General features: G+C 37.0%; 1 long non-coding RNA gene across 1 annotated transcript in view; it reads right to left on the reverse strand.

Annotated features, from left to right (window-relative positions):
- Window positions 1–21,154, reverse strand: part of LOC140844269 (uncharacterized) — a 126,768-nt gene that overhangs the window by 104,601 nt on the left and 1,013 nt on the right. The window lies entirely within an intron of this gene.

Consider the following 21,154-nt stretch of genomic DNA (forward strand, 5'->3'; position numbering starts at 1 on the left):
GTATTCAGCAGTCCCAAGCCTTTGACTCCCTCCCTGCTCTGTTTCTCTTCCTCCTGCTGGTGAGCTTAGATGTGGGAAGGGTTTGGGTCCTGTGGAGCCACAGCTCTGGTACGTTACCCCATTCGCTGAGGTCTGCTCTTTTCTCCAGGTGTGTGCAGTCTGATGCCATCCTCTTTCCTGCTGCTCTCTCAGGATTTGTTGCACCAATTAAATTTTTTAATTGTATCCAGTTTTAGGAGGAAGCCTCTGTCTCTCCTCTCATGCTGCCACCTTTCGGAAAAGTCTTCACCACTGAGTTTTATCAAACATTTAGTGAAGACCTAATACCCATTTTCCTTAAAGTTTTCCAAAAAATAGAAGAGGAGGGAATACTTCCAAACTCATTCTACGAGGCCAGCATCACTCTAATACCAAAACCAGGCAAAGACACCAAAAAAAAAAAAATTACAGACCAATATCCCTGATGAACATAGATGCAAAAATACTCAACAAAATATTAACAAACTGAATTCAAAAATACATCTAAAAGTTTATCCATTATGATCAAGTTGGATTTATTCCAGGGATGCAAGGATGGTACAACATCTGAAAATCCATCAACATCATCCACCACATCAACAAAAAGGATTAAAACCACGTAATTACCTCCATAGATGCTGAAAAAGCATTTGATGAAATTCAACATCCATTCATGATAAAAACTCTCAACAAAATGGGTATAGAGGGCATGTATATCAACACAATAAAGGCCATATATGACAAACCCATAGCCAACATTATACTTAACAGTGAGAAGCTGAAAGATTTTCCTCTAAGATTGGGAAAAAGACAAGGATGCCCTCTCTCCCCACTTCTATTCAACATAGTACTGGAGATCCAAGCCATGCCAATCAGACAACACAAAGAAATAAAAGGCATTCAGAATGGCATGGAAGAACTTAAACTGTCCCTGTTTGCAGATGACATGATATTGTACATAAAAAAATTTAAAGAATCCACTCCAAAACTACTAGATCTAATATCTGACTTCAGCAAAGTTGCAGGATACAAAATTAATGCACAGAAATCTGTGGCATTCCTATACACTAACAATGAACTAGCAGAGAGAGAAATCAGGAAAACAATTCCATTCATAATTACATCAAAAAGAATAAAATACCTAGGAATAAACCTAACCAAGGAAGTGATAGACCTATATTCTGAAAAGTGTAAGACACTCATGAGAGAAATTAAAGAAGATACCAATAAGTGGAAACACATCCCATACTCATGAATAGAAAGAATTAATATTGTCAAAATGGCCATCCTGCCTAAAGCAATCTATAGATTCAATGCAATTCCTATAAAAATACCAACAGCATTTTTCAACGAACTAGAGAAAATCGTCCTAAAATTCATATGGAACCACAAAAGACCTCGAATAGCCAAAGCAATCCTGAGAAGGAAGAATGAAACAGGGGAAATTATGCTCCCCAACTTCACGCTCTACTACAAAGCCACAATAATCAAGACAATTTGGTACTGGCACAAGAACAGACCCATAGACCAATGGAACAGACTAGAGAGCCCTGATATAAACCCAACCATATATGGTCAATTAATATATGATAAAAGAACCATGGATATACAATGGGAAAATGACAGCCTCTTCAACAGCTGGTGTTGGCAAAACTGGATAGCTACATGCAAGAGAATGAAACTGGATTATTGTTTAACCCCATCCACAAAAGTAAACTCAAAATGGATTAAAGACTTGAATGTAAGTCATGAAACCATAAAACTCTTAGAAGACAACATAGGCAAACATCTCCTGAATATAAGCATGAGCAACTTCTTCCTGAACCCATCTCCTTGAGAAAGGGAACCAAAAGCAAAAATGAACTCATAGCACTACATCAAACTAAAAAGCTTTTGTACGGCAAAGGACATCATCAACAAAACAAAAAGGCATCCTACAGTATGGGAGAATATATTTGTAAATGACATATCCCACAGGGGTTGGCATCCAAAATATATAAATAACTTATACACCTCAGCACCCAAAAAACAAATAACCTGATTAACAAATGGTCAGAGGATATGAAGAGACAGTTCTCCAAAGAAGAAATTCAGATGGCCAACAGACACATGAAAAGATGCTCCACATCACTTATCATCAAGGAAATGCAAATTAAAACCACAATAAAATATCACCTCAGAACAGTAAGGATGGCCAGCATCGAAAAAAGTAAGAACAACAGACGCTGGCGAGGATGCGGAGAAAGGGGATCCGTCCTACACTGCTGGTGGGAATGGAAGCTAGTTCAACCATTGTGGAAAGCAATATGGAGGTTCCTCAAAAAACTAAAAATAGAAATACCATTTCATCCGGGAATCCCACTCCTAGGAATTGACCCAAAGAATACAACTTCTCAGATTCAAAAAGACATTTGCACTCCTATGTTTATTGCAGCACTTTTTACAATAGCCAAGATATGGAAGCAACCTAAGTGTCCATCAGTAGATGAATGGATAAAGAATTGGTGGTACATATACACAGTGGAATACTATTCAACCAGAAGAAAGAAACAAATCCTACCATTTGCAACAATATGGATGGAGCTGGAGGACATTATGCTCAGTAAAATAACCCAGGCAGAGAAAAACAAATGCCAAATGATTTCCCTCATTTGTGGAGTATGACAATGAAGCAAAACTGAAGGAACAAAATGGCAGCAGACTCAGAGACTCCAAGAATGAACTAGTGGTTACCAAAGGGGAGGGTCATGGGAGGGTGGGTGGGGAGGGAGGGAGAAGGGGACTGAGGGGTATTATGTTTAGTACACATGTGTGGGGATCACGGGGAGAACAGTGTATCACAGAGAAGGGACATAGTGGATCTCTGGCAAGTTGCTACACTGATGGACAGTGACTGCATTGGGGTATGGGTGGGGACTTGATAATATGGGTAAATATAGTAACCACATTGTTTTTTCATGTGAAACCTTCATAAGAGTGTATATCAATCATACCTTAATAAAAATTTTAAAAAAGTAAACAACAACAACAAAAAAAACAAAGGTCAGAGGAAACAAGAGCAGGCAGGGACTGCCTTCAGACTGGTGTAGGTCTGACACCTGTGAAGGGATGGAGGGAAGGAAGAAGAATGCTGTAAGAGCCTCATGCTGCACTGTAGCTCTGAGAAGGTCTCAATCAGCTCAATGAGGAGCCTAGAGAAGACAATGCCCATTAGAAGTGTACTACATTGAGCCAAAATGGCCAGAGGTTGGTACCTCTGCTGAGCTCAGTCACTGGATGGAGAGATCACGACCTGGCTGTGAACCATGTGGCAAATCCAATAACAAGGCAACTGGAGGCTATCAGCTTCTATACTCCTCACAGGAACTTCTCTCTTAACACACCTGAGCGGCAGAACTCTTTTGCTGCCATAATCCACCCCTTGCTCTGCACAGGTCAACTTTCCCATACAGTTTCAAACCATTTTTCCTTTGACCTTCTCTCTAAAAAAGGAAACTTACATAGAGAGGTTAATGAGATGAGCTGCACCCTTTGTAGTTGCAGCTGGTCTGGGAACTGCACCTGGTAATCATTTCCCTCCCCTGATATTCATTCTAAATTCCTCTCATCTTCAGGTATCACCACTAAATTCTTAGCAGCTCATTAGTGTGACCAAAGTCTTCATTCCTAAGAGGTCTAAGTCTCTGGTAACCATACACATCTCAAGCTAGTATAATTTTATGTAATAATTCACAGTCACAAATTGTTCAAAACAAAAAAGGAGGAACCAAGTAGATCACTTGAGATATGAGAAATATGCAATATTCGCCTTTGCCCCAAAGTGTAAAGGCAACCCTATCTCCTCCCTCTGATAGGGCCGTAAGCTTGTCCCGGCCAAGATGGTGACTGTTCTCACCAGCTGGTCCCTATTCACAAGGAGTCAAAAGTTCTCAGGCAACAGCCATAGCTAGTAGTTCAATGAAATCTGCTCTGTCAAGAATATTTTTCATTTGGGGACGAGGACCTCTAACCTTGCATATCCCAGAGTTTCAGGGATGAGAAGTATAAAATTCCCAGTGGTTCAAGAATCTGATGACAAAAAAGGAATAGACAATAAATCTAAGTATACATTGAAGAACTGCATTCTACCAGGCCACTTTCCCTCTTGTGCAAATCCATTTCTATTATACAACAGAGATGGGCCTGAAATAACAATTTTATATATTGAAACAATAAATTTGCAAAAATCATCATTAAGTAACCTTCTTATCTCAGACCATTTCAAATACACATTATAAAAGAAATAGTGTATGTTTTTTGAAGTCTTTATTTTCAAAGGCTTCCTGGACATTCATGACCATCACTTCACCATCAATGTTCTAAAAGGATGATACACATTGGAACAGGAGATGTTCTTCATTCCATTATTACACATCTGCCCACATCCTCATTTTTCTAGAGGAAATTTGATCATTTCCCAATTTACTTGTCAGTATCCCTTGCTTTAAACTTGGTGCAAGATTTCCACTCTCAGGGAATCTGAACCTTCATTATCCTCCAATGTGCACCTTCTTCTGTGGCTTCTGGATTCATAGCCCCTTCTGAGGGTTCCTTCCTGGTGCTGATGTGTTAAACATACACTTCTCTCTTCTGAGCCTCACTTAATAAATAATAGGAAAATGTTAATTTAACACCTTGAGTTTAAGGTGTCTTCTCATTTATTAAATCTATATATGCAAAATATTTTTAGTGTCTCCTCTATGACTATTGAGTATAAAAAGCTGTAGCAAGACCAGAACACTTGAATTTGAAGTGAGTGGGTTTGAGCCCTGCTTTAACAAGTCACATCAGCATGAGGGGGAGGCAGTCTTCTGGCTTACTTTTTGTTTGTAAAATGGAGATAATAAAAATCAAGCTGATGAATACTTTATGAAGACAAAATAAGATAAAATATATGAACATTATAAACTCTGAAATGGTTTACATATGAAATGAAGTAATTATTAGTAATATTTTTATTTATAATTCAAAGCAGTACATTATCATTAATTGAATCTTCATGTGCTCAAAACAAAAGAATGGGAGAGGACACTTGAAGTGAGGTGTATTTTTTGGAATCCTTTATATTGCACAAAGGATTCCCTATTCAGTGTATTCTAAGATCAACCAACTTTTTCTCTCTCTTTTATGAGTGATCCTAGCCAATCACTTAAAGTTTAGCCATGTTTATTTTCATCTATCACCAGGATCAGTAACACTTGTCTTACTCATATATGAAGATAATTGTGAAACCACATAAAATAATAAAATCAAAACATTTTATACACAGTAATGTGACAAGAAAATTACAAGTTTTGTCTTGTTCACCTTATTGTCTTAGATAATGCTTTAAGAAGTATATCTTTGCTTGGTCCTCTACTTAAAAAGACTTAAAGAAATTCAAGGTCATATACACTTGAAATTTGATATCAGGAAGACTCCTATCAAACACATTTTGTTTCAAGTCTCTTTGTTCTGTCCCTGTGTGCTACGTCAGCTGTATGGTTCCAGGCCAGAGTTGGTCAAAAGAGGAACTTGCTTGTGATTTGGAAGACAAAACAGAGCCAATACTCCCTAAAAGTGGTGACAGTCGGACACAAAAGGACTAACACAATAAGTACGAATGAATAGGAACCCAGCAAATCAAGGCTTGTCATGTTCTCTTCTGCTCCATATCCAGCTCATGCCTGACTACAAGCTCTGCTGGTCAACAGCAGTACCAGATCCACCACCAGAGACTTGGCTACAGATCCACAAAGTTCGTGTCTGTAGAAACAACAGCTTCCACTGAGGAAGCAATTTCCACAGACTCCTCTGCTGTCCACACTGGCTCTCACCTGTCCAGCTGCACTGGAGTACCAGGCAGACTGGTTAGCAACTGTTCCTCTGACTCTCTGACTTACACTTTTCAGAATTCTGCTTCCTCAACTCCTCTACATTTCTATAATAAACACTCAGTTTCCATGAAACTTACACTGCCTCTGTTTATTGACTGATACAAAGATCCTGTCATTCTCATGCCTCCTGCAAAACTCTGACAGATCTGATACCTATCCAAAGCTAAATATGCAAGAAAAGTATAAGAAATGTGGTGTCATTAGTTTAAAACCAATAGGAACTTAGGTTTTTTTTCTTTTGACATATGCATTTTATTATGAATAACACTAAGTAGCCAAATTAAGCATTTAATGCCCTTGAGTATTCTGGAAAACTTTGAGACGCGATTCACAAAAGAACTTAGGAACTACTTACTCTATGTCCCTAAGAGATAGAGGAGGAAACTGATTTCCAGAAATATCAAGTTATTTGCCTAAAGTCCTTCTGAGTGTCAGTAACCTAGCATTCTGTTAAAAGCAGATTTCTTAGGCCATTCCTTGAACTGATCATAAGGAATGCAAACCATGTTATTCAATGGATCCATTTAATTCAGAATGTCTGAGTCATATTTTAAAGTTTGTCGTGTCCATGATTCTACTCCTTATTCTTTGCTCCACTTTCTTTTTGTCTCCCAAGCTGTAAGCTTATGTGTCATGCAATGTGAACTCCATTGCTTTTATATTACCTACACATATACTTAAGATTTCTTCCTCCCTCCTCTTTTTGGCCTTAAATAATAAAATATACAATCTCCTACTTGTATTAGACATTTGGTACATTTTTTAGAAATTACTCTGATAGTAACACCCATTCTGTGTTACTTTGCTTAGTGGTTGTTATTTCAAGGATAATGAAATAGGGAGACTCGGTGCAGATTGGAATTTTCATGAATAAAACTATCAAATGAATGGAGCCCTGAAATCTATTCAGGCAAAGGAAGTATATATATAACAAGATGTCAGCGCATATTGATGAGCACCCATCTGAAGATAATCATTTGAAAGGGAAGTTTCAGAGGCCTGAAATACCTGCAGGCAGCTTTTTCTTAGGTCAGCACTGGAAAATTTTAGAAATGATGTATTACTCTCTCAAAATGCATTGGTAATGCAGTGGCCTTCTCCAAAATTAAATCTTGTCTTGCCTGAGAATGTTTCTTAAAACAGCTCACCTGTATTCTACTTTTTCCTTTGCCCAGGATATTTGCAGAATAATTTCTGTTTATTACAACTAGATATTAGTAAATCCCATTATTTAACAGGTTTGTTAACTACAAATTTAGCTTTTTGTTATTTATTCCAACACCATTTCTTGATTACTTCCTGTATGCCAGGCTTGGTGGGAAGTGTTGGGGTATGGAATGAAAGCCCATTAGATTCTAAATTTTGCGAGAACGGGAACCTTGTACTTCTTATCCACCAATAGTATTATCTATGCCCATTGCTCACCAGATACAGAACAAGTGCTCAATAAATAAATGATTTTTTGATTGAATAAATGAGAAGTCTCTGGTTGCAAAGAGTTCAGTCTGGTGAGGATAATTACACGACTTGTAATAAGTGTGATAAAAGTGATGTAAATGCAGAGTTGCGGGAGCTGACAGGAGGAAAAGTCTGAGTGATATTCTGACTCCAGAGTTCCAGCACAGAAAGTGAGGTGGATGCCTTTTTGGACAACTAAAGAATGAAACTCACAGTGAAATAGTGAAGGAGAAAGTCATGCCTGATCTCATTCTAGTAGGGCATGTAGGAGGGAAGAATGTTCAAATGTAAAAAGACCCCAGATGTGTTGTATAAAATGCAGCTTTCAGTATTTACCATACTCATGGAATACCTGAGAAGTGAATGGATTTACTAACATCACAGAGTAACAAGGAGGACTTTTAGTCTGACTAACTAGCCTTGTTGGAATATATTTAAGCTTCTTCCAAATAGATACAAGAAAAATAAAAAAACTGGCAAAAAGCCAGCTAATCAAACAAACAGAAGAAACACCACTTCATTACCTATATCTCTATTGACTTTGCCAATGAAAACCAAGTTGAATATAAATAGAACTGTAAAGGATCTAAAGATTTGGGTCCTGGCAAAAAGAGACAGAACAAATCAGCAAGTTCATACTAATGGGCCACTGTCTCATTTTGTATATTTACAATAACGTCTAAAAGTACAGAATCTGCTGGTAAATCATAAATGTTTTAAATTCAGTTAGGAAATCAGGACTATCTAGAGTAGTAGGAAAAATATGAAGCTTAAATCTAAAATTAAACCCATGAGTATAAACAATTCGACCAAGAGCCAGGTGTTGAATGCTAAATCAACTAAAATTTTTGTGACTCCAGTGTTATTTTAGCTAGCAGGAATCATTTCAGGGGGCTGGAAGGCACAGCTTGCCATACCCAAGAGATTGAGCTTACATCCCAAACTTAGAATAGAGCCTTTCCTGGTTATGCTGTTGGTATTTTAAGAAACATGACAGCCCCATCTGCCATCCATATGAGAAGTCACTCTTTCCAAGATGTCACTGAATTTATGCCTGTAACCCCAAACTAACAGGAAAAGGAAATATCATTCTCCCCAACTCCTTCCAAGAAAGGTTTAATGTGCAAGAGTCTAGCACTCTTTCCAAGAAGATAACCAAAGACTTTTCTACAAATTTATATCAAACTAAGTCCATATCCAAAGAACGTAAGAGGTGAAAAAGGATAACAATACCCACAATAATTATTTTTACCCTAAAATTTCCCTGCCAAACCTTCAGTAATTATGTCACATACATTATTTCTCTTAAATCTAATCCTTACAACCACTCTAGGAGTTTAGTTACAGTTATAATAATTTAGTAGATGAAAAAAAAATCCTTAGAGAAGTGAAAGTACTGGTTCAATCAATCTACAAAAACAGCAAAGGACTGGGACTTAATCCCACCTTTTTCTGATGCCTGGTTTCATGCTCTTAACTATTCTGATTGTAGTATCTATAATCACGTTACTCCCTGGATTACAATCTTTTAACAGATTCCATCACCTGTAGCAAGGTTTCTCATTTTGCTGTAAGTTGGCAATGAGTAGAATTCTGGGTATCTCTGAATATGGATGAGAAAAATATTATATCTTTATTTTTACCAACCTCTAATGCTCTTTCAATTATCCTCCACTTATTAATAGAGGCATGATACTAAAGCAATATTAGTAATACCTTTACCTTTGTCACTAATAGGAACCATATATGTTTTTGCATAACTTCACAGTTGCAAAATATCTCAAAATATTATTTCTTGTCATCAGCTTTGTCATTATGTTAGTTGTTAGGCCTGCCACTTAATCTTGTCATTTAATGCACTAATAAAGAAGAAGTATATATTATAATATCACACTTTTAAAAATATTTTGGTTCAGTCCAAATGCCTTCCTTTGAAATCCCAATAGCCTTGTTTTTTAATAATTAAAAAGCATCATCTGAGAAGGGGTCCATAGGTTTCACTGGATTACCAAAGAGATTCATGGCACATGCACATTTCAGAAACCGTGCTCCATAGGCTCCAAACACTCATATGGCATCCCACACTTTCCATGGAGTCTATTGGCCAAGGACATTTCCCAGTGAGGTTGAGCCCATCAGTATCTTAATGATGTTTGAGGTGGACTCAAAGATTGCATCAGCTTTTTTCTGGAAACATAATTTTGAAGTTATTAGGTTGTGGAGTCTTTGGTGGCTCTGTTTCCTCTGCTGTGGTCAACGGAGCCTATCTGTGTTAGAGGAGGATAAAGGTGAATAAAAACATCCATAATATAGCAAGTCAGTAGAATTTAGTCACCTCTATTGTCTTAGCATCTCTCCCCAAGCTGAAAATTCTTCTAAGTGATTAACCTCTAATTTTCTATCTCCTTCCAAGTCTATCCTGTTAGTCATTGAACCGCCAACTCAGGTTAATCTTCCTAAACAACAACTATGTTAACATCATGTCACTTCTCAATAAACTTCTATGACTCCACATGGTCTGCAAACTGAAGTCAGACAACTTCAATGGGTTGACATTCCAGAATTTCCACATAATTCACCCAGCTAGACTTTCCAATGTAGTCTCTCAATTTCTTCCCCTCCATAATCCTGTGAAATAGCTAAACTGTATCACTCACTATTTCCTGTTAGTGGCCCTGTACTTTTGTCCCTCTGTGCCTTTAATTAAACTCCTCCCTCTAGCCTGAATGCATTTTTAATCTTCATTATATAAATCCTTCTTACTTGCCAAGGTCTAGCACAAACACAACCATCCTCATCTTGTCCTAATTCCTTATTGTTCTCAGTAGAAATCTATTTTCTGAGCTTTATTTATATTTCGCCTATGCCTTCCACTGGCCATTTACCCTATTCTATACTAGCCTACACAGTGCCCAACATTGCACTTTGGATATAATCTGTACTCAATTAAGATTTGGGTAAATCATTTGTAGATATTTACCCAGGAATCACAGTGTTTGGGACAAAATGAAACTTAGAAAAAATCTGCTCTCTTAAAAAATCATTTTATTCCTTTATAGTGGCACTATCAGCTGTGAACATAACTTTTAAAAAAAAATTTACTTAGCTAAGTAAAATATATAATGTTGTGGCTACACTTAATCATTGTTCAATAAATTTTACTGGTAGTGATCGTTTTCTTTTTTCTTGTTGTTATCATTGCTCTTGTTACCACAATGAGTAGGAAGGCATGCTTAGGAGTCCCACTGTACTCAGAGAATACTAAGTCTTCAGTAGGTTGAACAGTAAGCTGAACATTATAGTCTAGTTGTTTTCCAAGCCAAAACTGAAACCAGTGGCTTTTTATTCCCAGCTGGGGACTGAAAGCAACAGAACCCAGAGCTATCACCTAATCTCAAGGATAACATCTGCTGCCTTAGCAAAGAACAGAAATGAAATCCATTCATAACTGGCCTGTGACATATTTAGTAGCATTCAGAAATCCAATTTCTTTGATCATCTTTATTCATTTATTTAAAACAGAAGTTGTAATGGAAAAAAAATTGAGGACAGTGTGCTTCAATTTATGTGGTTAACTAGCACCAGAAAATACACGATGTTATGCAACTTCAATTTTTAAATAGCATTTTCTTCCACCTCAGAATCACAAGCTTAGGAAACAAACCAACCTTGGTTTTGAAGTCCCTGGCTTTTGTCATTTCATGGCAAATTTAAAAATGCCTAAAGATAACATCTTTGATTCATTCTGGCTGGAAAGATGAAGCTAGTCTAATAACAAATGCTGGTATTCCAACTTCAAAAGATATATATACTGCAAAGTCATTCCCTATTTATGATCTATCATCCTTTCTGAGAAATGAAAAATGTTGCATAGACTATATGGACAGAAGGTGAAGAATCAAATGTAACAGCTTTCTGCAACAGACATGGCTGCCTCCAGGGACAACTCCAATTATCTTAACTGTAATAAGAAGTTAATTGTTAGTCGCCTTCCCTCTGCCAGCTTTCTTCAAGTTCAGTCCCCAAATAAGCAGATTGCCTTTAAAGTAAATAAAGATTCATTGCAAGTATGGGAGAATGTGAGGGCTCAAGCTGGAAGCAGTGACCCAAGTGCCTCATATTCCATTCCATCTCTGACTTTCATCTTGACTCTAAGCAGATGACAAATTACCCCTGATTTGAACTCAACAGCTGTTGGCTCTCCCCACTTCAGTCCCATTCGTTCCCCTCCCCTTCCCTAATATGATCCTCTTCCAGTATATTCTACCTCTGTTAATAACATCATGATGTGCCCAGTAACCATGTCCCTTCACAGTCCCTACGAAGGTGTCTGTTCCACTGTGCTGGCCTCCCTCCTAACACCTGCCTGGATGTTCAGGAATCGGGTCCTTCCCATGCTATGTGTTCTACTTCCCTTCCAGATATTGTGAGCTGACCTCACCTACTTTCCTGTTCAGTCAAAAGCAAAAATAATGATTCCAGTCACTGTGTCATGCAACCTGGAGAAAATCTATTCCTTTAAAGTAACAGGGAACAAGTAGCAACAGGGATGTCATAGTCCTCAGCAGCAGGAGGGGCTCAACTTGTGAAGCACTCGGCAAATTGACCTCAGCTAGCATCCTTCTCTGGAGCTTGCTAAGCTGTCCTTTCTGATCTGCATCCTTCTGGTCCCTCAGGCATAAACTGAGAAGGGAACCCAGAACAAAATGCTGATAGCACCTGTCCTAGAGTTTTATTGTTCATGTCAAAAAGTACTGCCAACACTTTCCTTATTTGGGACAGTTTTAGAGTTTTCCAAGTATGTAGAAGAATGCTGCTTAAAATGGACCAGCGCCATCTTTGCTTTCAACATATCATACATGTACTCTTCTAATAGAGAAAGAAACAGAAAGACAGAGAATGTGATACCGACATAGCTTTTGGCCTTCTGGCTGGACTTCAGGTAGCAGAGAAATTCTAGAATGACTGTGGCCAGTGCCACATTGACAGGAATAGGCCTTTTAGATCAAGACACTGCTGTCCCAGGTGAAGGCAAAATCATCCATTCAAGTGTGAAAGAAATATCGAACTTCTTTCCTATTTTTTATCCCACATTTCAATTTTATTTTACATAAATGTTTCCATATGTATATAGAATATTGATAAAGTGATAAATCTGTATACTTCATTAAAAAATCAGCGTGCAAATACTGGTGGAAGTTCAAGAATGTTTTACCTCGACACTGGTGTGTTATCAAAACTATTTGGGAACTATTGGATTAGTATATTACCCAAATAACAGAAAGATGCTTAGAGGTACAATAATATCTCAGTTATTCATATTTGTTAACTATTTCTCCTTATCCCATGGATTCAGAGTCACAGTCATTTTCCCGCTTTTATATATAGTCCAGTTTATAAGACTATAAAGAGGTGCGTGGTTGGCATTTCTGTCTGTAGGAATACTCTTGAAATACAACCTTCAAATCTTTATTTTCTTTTAAATCAAACCTCATAGTCTCTCTAGAATCCTCATTCCTCACCTAAATACTCACCGCTCACCAAGAGCTCTGACTTGTACCCCTAAATACTGCCTCACTCTGCCCCTCCGCTCTGTTTGCCCTACAATGCACACCGTGAACGGTGTATTTCCTCACAGTACAGGGTCTGGTCTGAGTGTACATTTACCTCCCTAACTTGGGTACTTACCACTTCTCACCTCAATGACTGCTACTGCCCTTGACTTTTATTACCTCCTTCCAACCTATTTTTTTCATGCTTATATATCTAAAAGCCATATTTGATCATAACCCACACATGTATTCCTGAAATTCTTTTGGGGTTTACCATTGCCTTCAAGATAAAGTTTGAGCTCTTTTGAGTGACGTAGCACATGCATTCTACCACGTAAGTCCAGGTTTATCAACTAGCATTCCCTTTACACTCACACCCTTGAAATACTGAATTTGTTGTAGTGGACCACACATACATGGTATTTTTTGGATCTCTACGCATTTGTGAACTAACTTCTAGTTGCTTAAGGTGCCCTTTACTCTCCACTTTCAACCTTTCTTTGCCTAGGTAACTCCTGTTATTTCCTCAAGATTCAGCTCTGTTCTGTTCTCATAGAAGACTTACTTTAACCTTTACTCTTGGCTCAGTCCCCTGTTTGACCTCTATCACTTCATTCAATTTATTAATATATTCTCATCATCTTATATTCATTCATATTACTTGTTTATATGTCAGCCTCGTCCCATAGATTGGATGCTCTTTGAAGTCAAGGACTTACTCTTATTATTTTTACATTCCCAGTACCTTACATATAAGATGAGTTCAAAAATATTCATTGACCTGAACTGAATGTGTACTTTTATTTGTCAGGAATACACAATAGATGATTCAGGTGTTTACCTAGGGCATTCCCAGCCACATGCCCAGTCAACACATCCCTTAGCACTGAACTAGTCCACAATTTACACATGTGCGTGAGCCTACAAGGAAAACAGAAAAAAAGCCCTTTTTATTATAGCAAGTATTTCCCAAAGAACATGGACTCTGTTAATTCAGAGTTTCTTTGTTCTGCTCTACTTTGATGGGTTTGGGTTTGCAAGTTTTGCTCAGGAGCTGAGAATAACTGAAATTCTACGCACAGAAGAATAGAAAAATGAGAGCAGAAAGGATAATCGGGGAAGGAGGAGGAGAGGCGTGAGAAGCAGAACCAAGCTGGCATGCTGATCCCCAGTCGCGTCGCTGCAGGGGGAGGTGCCTCCCTCGGTCCACCCCACCTTTGCGTCTTCAGTTATATTACTGATGAACGTAATTTGGGCATGAGGATAAAAGATAAGCACATCTATATGGAAGAGTGAGAAATAGAGAACATGAGAGCAAAAGTCCATAGAAATGAATAGCTGTCTTGAGAAATTTGTATTTCTCAGGTATGGAATGAGCTGGGGTTGAAATTGATCATATTTAGATCTCTGAGAAGCAAAGGAGCCCTGGCTCACATCTGGAGCAACAACAACAACAATAATAATTAATAATAATAATAATAATAATAATAATAATAATAATAATATATAATGCACAGTCCTAGCACTCAGTGCATTTGAAAAGACATGCCTGGAATCCATTGAGAGGGCCTTAAAGTAATTCAATGCAAAAAGTAAAACTAATAGAGCATCATCAGATTCTAGAGGGGACAGACAATGGTGGGCCAGTTTAGTCAGAAAACCTTTCAGGGAAAATCAGGATTGAAACTGGGTTCTGAGTTATCGGGAGGAATGAGTAAACTGGACATAATTTAGAAAGAGAATAATCACCAGTACAGAAGCAGCAGTTAACGAAACTCAATCAGTCTGTCTAGGGCAGAGGATGCCTTTGAGACAACAATATATTTTTCATCCAGAAATGTAGCATCTCACCTGGTTTAACAGGTACCAATAGCTGAGCATCCTGACTAAATGCTTTTGTTCAGCTGTCAGTTGACCCATTGCCAATTTTTATGCTCTAAAAGCCAAGCCATTCTATTAAGAACTTTCAGGAATAAGAGCACCCTAAGCATCTACGACTAACAATATCAAATTTCCCTTATGACCCTTTACTAACCACCGTATTTGAATTGCTTTTCTGAAAACAATTCTCCCTCTTATTATATTTTGAAGACTGACCCTAGCTCTTTACACAGCATTACGGTCTTTCTAAAGTCCTTGGTATCACCAAGGCTCAATTGCTCACATTGGCATCTAGAAGATGAGGTAACTGGATGATGTTTTATAAAGTTCCATTAAAATCATGAGGAATTGTACCTGTCACTTTATATTTATAGTACTAGGGATGCTCACTGCTCTTACCAGATTGGCTGAGTTGAATTTTCTTATTTGTTTCTCGTGTAGGCAACAGTTAGGGGGCCCTAGAAAGGACTGTGCAGGGTTAAATGATTGGTCAACTCCCTACTGAGATATCTGACCTCACACAAGTTACTTCATCTGTCTTTGTAATTCTTTTCCCATCTCTAAAATGCTGATGCTAATACTAGTACCTGCCTTGTTTGTATGGATTGAATGAGCTAATGCTAATGTATGTCTATTATTCACAACTAGGTTCAGCTATGAGAAACAAAGACCCAGAGGAAGCAGTGCACAAGTGGGCAATTCGGTATGGTGGCTTCATGGTGTCAGGGAGCCAAGCTCTTTCTTACTCTATTTAGCTTCTGTTCTCATATTCATTATCCTAGAGAGCTGATAACCTAGAGATATCACATTTCAGGGAGGAGGAAGGGGGAAAGGACAAAGTATTACAACTACCTGTAAAGGACACTTCTCAGACACCCCATGCAACAGCCTTACTATCATCATTTTACCAAGTAAAATTGATCACTTATGATATACATGGGAAGAGGTTAGGGAAGGAGTAGAGGACAATTATTGTAATCTTTTTAATTTTTTTGCTAGTTTGTTTTTTGAAAAACCCTACAACCAATAGATTTTCTTATCTTCAACCTTATTGTCAGAAACATAGCATAACATACAAATTCTACGAAGAATCTCAGTTAGTTACATGATAATCAAACAGATTTCAAATGTATAAATCCACTTTAGAATGTATTATTTAGCACTTGTATGAGCCTCAAAATATATTTTACCTAGTATGACCCACTGCAAGAATCTCTTTGGGAAAATATGAAGACTAGTTATTTGGGAAAACCAGATTTATTTGTTGTTCTAAACTAAGAACTTTCCAGTTTATCCCATTTTGATTTGTAGCATTTATTCATAAGTTTAAACCAGAATATTATAAGTTCTTAGCATGATAAGTAGCCAAAAGAAAATAGGCATGAGTATAAATGATTAGCTAGCAAAATGTCATCCGTTAACATTCTTTCTGAACAAACACAAAAGTCCATGCTTCCAATTTGTTCTCCTGCCCAGTAAACTCATTACTTAGGATGCGATTAATGTACCCTGACTTCAAAAGCATGGACACGTACACTTAGTCACATGGATCACATACTTAGAATAAAACCTTGCCAGAAATGAATTGTTGGAAAAGTTGAGGTCTGAAAGCTGCAGCATCACTTGTAATTCAATCATAATATCTTCAGGAATTAAGGCATCTGTTCCAGTTGAGAAAAGAACTGCTCTGAAAATTTCATGGTTCACTTTGCTATTTCTTCTCCTAGGAATAAAATGATTTTGTAGCACTGTATTGGACAAGAATTTGGGTATGTGTTCAAAATGGCTGGAAGTATCCAAAATTAGACATTTTTTAACCATATGCTCTAAACTGCAGTTATCTCATCAAAAAACTAATTATAGTGAGGGTTGCTGTTGTTTTAAGGACTTACTATAGATACGTTGGTGTCTGATGAAAATAATTTTTAAAATTTGGGGGTAAGGTGCTAGGAACTGTAAATAGAACTAAGAAGGGTGATAGACTCTGGACAGTTTTGCAAAGCAGCTTTAGGAAAGCAAAGCAAACGGTACTCAAGCCAGAATTTGCAACCCTAAATTGGTTACTGAGAAGAAACTAAAATGCATATAAAAGGGTAGTAAAGAGGAATGATAAAAACAGCTTTTATGATGTTTTGTGCTGTTTTCTTATGTACTCTGTCATGAAGTACCCAACCCTGCAAATTGGATGAGAGTTTTGAAAAAATATATTTTAGTGCATGTGGTTATTTCTCCCCAGCTATCTTAGCTGAAAAGAATTTTTTAAAAAGTCACCTATTTTTTTCCCCAGTTAAAGAAAATAATCTAAAAGTATAGTAGGGCCTAGGAAACAGTAGTCAACTGATTATTTTACAGAAGAATTACAGAAGAATATATGTAATACATAGGATCAAATCTTTCTTTACTGAGTACAGTTTCTGTATTTAAAATATCTATCAAAAAATGATATGTGGGAAGGATGAGTTCTCTTGTCTGTGTGGTCACATCTATACTGGAGCTGCTAATACTCAATAGCTAGAGCCAACTGTTAAAATTTCAGGAATTTTGCCAACTTGTTTTTAAACGTAGTTACAATTGAAATATTAGATTACATAAAATTACAATTGAAAAATGATATTAAAAGCAAAGTAATAAGTATTTAAAACACATCACTCCCTAATTATTTTTTACCATATTTTACTATTGAGGTTATTTACATCTGTTGAGGTTATTTACATCTATATTATGTTATCTGCATAATAGAAACACTATGTAATGGTAGATTCTGTGAATCTCTTCCCAATTCCATGTTCAGTGATGTCGTATTGATAGCTTGAAGTGGTATTTACAGCACAGAAACATCAAATGCTATTAATCAAGCATTGATTTATTGTTTTGCTGACTGTCTAGACTTAAAGTGATGGAAAATGTTAATAGTGAAGATTAAATTTAGAGTGGATCATGTCTCTGCTGTTATATTATGAATTTTCCCCTCAAATGAGGAAATGTCCTTCCAGCATTCAAAAACTATTATCCAATTCAGCCAAGAAGTCACTTTCATGATTGAGAAACAAGTAAATGTTGCAAGCGATGCCTCATAGTTTCACATTTATCTTATTCATTAAAGTAAATGAAAATATCAATCAAGATTCATCTCGGGTCTACACTCATTTATCAGTGTCATGAGTGACTCCTTCATCAAATCTCAGTAATCAGGCATTTCTTTATAGTCTGACTTTGTCAGATCACTGTTGCATTGCAACCATGGGTAGGATGCAGATGTTGAGGATCAACTGATTATGTAGAATCTACAATAAAGAATATGATTTCATTATTATTCATAAATGTTGTGTTAAATGTGAAGGTTTAAGAGCAAAACCTGAGGTTTCAAGGAGAAGGAATTCCACCTGAAGATGACAAAACAGATCCTGCCTGAGTTACCAGCATGCTGGCTGGCCTTTGTATTATTAACATTTATTATAAACTTAAATACACATATGTATGTATGCTCTTTCATCATAAAGCCTGTTGTCAACGATCTCTAGTACACTACTGTCAATATCTAAGTTCTTGAACATTCCTCTAAAAGTATGCTACCCAATAATAATATGGCTTTTTGCTCCAAGAATTTAACCACTTCATTCTTGAACCTACTTATATTTTTAACCTGCATTGCCTTTTGTCCTTAGTGGTATCAGTTACTATTGTAAGTTATTGCTTCTTTCAAATCAGCTGAAAACTTTAGGTATACTATTTAAGAATTTGATGAAGATATGTTCATCCTACTCACATTTTGCCCATTTGTGAGTCCATCTGTTTCAATCACATCTCTCAGCTTCCATTATTTCAAAATGAAGAATATTCATCTTACTGACTGGGCCTCTGTCTTTGCTTACTTCTGTTATTCTATTAATTTGAAATCCACCATAAACCAGATACCATGATATGCACACATTGGATCAAAGTGTTTTTCCCGATTATCCACTTATACTTCCAAGGTCTGGAATCTAGAAAGCAGAAGGAACTTATACTAACAACAGGGACATCAAAAACAGAAGTTTTGAGAGTTCTACCCTCAATCCTGTGCCAAAGAATGCAAATGGAAGATGAATGAAAGGATCAAGATCCAGATAGAAATGAGACCGCATTGAGAATGGGAAAAGAAAATAAAGAGAGTACTGCAATGTGATCACAGAAGAGTACTGCAATGTGATCACAGAAGAGTACTGCAATGTGATCACAAAAAAAAGATACTGTTTTTGTTAATCTAAAGTGCCTGTAGATTAACATTGATGGTTTTCCAAGTTGAGGTGCATGTATAAGGCATTAGTTGCAAGTAGAGGGTTCTTCCATTTTAAAAAACAAGAACACCTACAACATACCATGCACTGTGCTGGGTATTAGGGTTACTACAGTGAGCAAGACAGACTTAGTACCTACCCTCAGGAAGTCTACACTCTAAGGTTGGGGGCATAACTTCGTTGTCATTTTGCTTCCTAGGGAAACATATTCGTTTTTCTATTCCTACTGCAGTACTTGTCCTTTCCTTACCCTTCCATGGAGCTGCACCATCCAAAACCATTCTGAGAAATATCTTGATTGCAAATATCTCTGCAAATTTATATCACTATATTCTACCCACTTAGTCTTATATTCATCCACACCCTACTTATTCTTCTTTAAGCTTTTCATTAAAGTAGTCTACAAGGCCTTACATTATTTGCTTTTTTTCACCTTATTCTCTGGCCACATACATTGTTATTTTACCACTCCTTCTCCAGTCCAGCCACACTGGCCTCACTGCTGCTCCTCAGACATGCCAGGCACACCCCAAATTTAGGGACTTGGCACTGATATTCTCTATGCCGGGAAAGTTCTTCCCTACATACATTCACATGAGTAACTGCTTCACATCCTTCAAATCTTAGTTCAATGTCACTTCCTTAATAAGCCCTGACTATCTGTGATGGTTATTAAATGTGTTAACTTGGCTTGGCTGTGGTACTCTAGCCTAGTTGTTTGGTCATACATTAGTCTAAAGGTTTCTGGAAAGGCATATTGTAGATGTGATTAACATTTACAATCAGTTGACTTTAAGTAATGGAGGTGATTTTTGACAAGATGAGTGGGACTCATACAATCAGTTGAAGGTTTAAGAGCAAAAAACTGAGGTTTCCAGGAGAAGAGGGAATTGTGCCTCAAGGTAACAAAACATCCTGCCTGAGTTACCAGCATGCTGGCTTGCCCTAGAGATTTCATTCCTTGCCAGCCCTCACAAATAGGTGAGCTAATTCCTTAAAACATTTCTCTCTCTTTCCTTATGTATGTATGTATATATGAATGAATGTGTGTATGTGTATAGGTATGCATGTATATAATATTTATATGTATAAATATTTAAGATTTTAAGGAATTTTTTAAGGAATATATGTATGTGTGTGTATAGAACCAACAGGAGAACCCTGACTGACACACTACTCTATTTGAAATTGCACTGGGGGAGCTTCCAATTCCCCTTATTTTTTTATGCTCATTTCCCCCCATAGAATTCTTTACATTAAAACACACTCTTCAATCAATTTTTTTTAATATTATTATATCTCCCACCCACTCTAGAAAGAAATACCTTAAAGGCAGGGAACTTTGTCAGTTTTGTTCACTGATGTGTCCCAGTAAATAAAACTGACCAAAACAATGCCTGACATACGGTGCATGCTGAATGAATATTTTTTGAGTGTATTAATGGGGTATTTCCTCCAAATATAATTACAAGACAAAAATTCTGGTAATTACTTATATGATTTAAGACAACTTTGCCACTAAGATCTGAATGTTTAATAATAGTATTATTAATATTAACAATCTATAATTTATAGAGAAATTAATGCATACAAAATGCACCACAATCTCAGTTTTTTGTGTACACATCATTTCAAATTGCCTATGACATAGGTGCTATGATTCTTCTTGATTTTCTAGAGACTACTGCTTTACAGAGAAATTTGGTGACTTGCCCAAACTCACATAGCTCACAAGCAGAGGATTTTGTAAGTGGACTGAAACTCATGTAAGTCTTCCTCTGGAGCCTATGCTTTTAATTACCCTGATATTGGGAACAATTTGAAGTATTAGACCTTTATATCAATTCTCCAAATTACTCCACATGACTGGAAAGACCAATGAAGTTCAACCAGGCCAGGTTACTTTGTGAAGACAGCAGAGCTTTGCTCTAACGAGTCCCATCCCAAATGTATCCTCATCTAGTAATCTGTCTTTTTTTAATTCTGATCTAAAGACTGGGGTTTTATTTTAGCAAGACTTTTATCTCTCCACTCTTATTCTTCCACTGTTATG

The sequence above is a fragment of the Manis javanica genome, chromosome 11 (genome assembly GCF_040802235.1).
Source record: "Manis javanica isolate MJ-LG chromosome 11, MJ_LKY, whole genome shotgun sequence".
NCBI lineage: Eukaryota > Metazoa > Chordata > Mammalia > Pholidota > Manidae > Manis > Manis javanica.